Genomic DNA, 431 nt, shown 5'->3' with positions numbered 1-431 from the left:
AAAAAAAAAAAAAAAAAAAAAAAAAAGAAAAAAAAAATTAAAAGGTACGAGAAGAATCGTGTCGATCGTAAAGAGTTAAGGTTGCATTATCGATTCGCTTTTATAACTGGTATAATATCGTTATCTATTATATCGTATATACGTGACATCGCGTATTTAGTCATCTATACACAAGTTTGGATTGATACGTGCGACAGTATTCATAACTCGGGATAATCGATCGATTATCGCTTCTTTCCTCCATTCTTTACTCCATATCTCGATCGAAAATAGGAATAGAAAATGAAATTACGTCGAAAGCGATAATTTCAATTATCCAATATATGTATATATATATACATAATTGGTATATAATAATTTTCGTGATTCGAACGATATTCAAATCCAATTTTCACGAATTGCGGATTTAAAAAAAAAAAATAACACATTTC

The sequence above is a fragment of the Apis dorsata genome, unplaced genomic scaffold (genome assembly GCF_000469605.1).
Source record: "Apis dorsata unplaced genomic scaffold, Apis dorsata 1.3 scaffold_198, whole genome shotgun sequence".
NCBI classification, from domain to species: domain Eukaryota; kingdom Metazoa; phylum Arthropoda; class Insecta; order Hymenoptera; family Apidae; genus Apis; species Apis dorsata.
Note: the sequence above shows the minus strand (reverse complement) of the source record.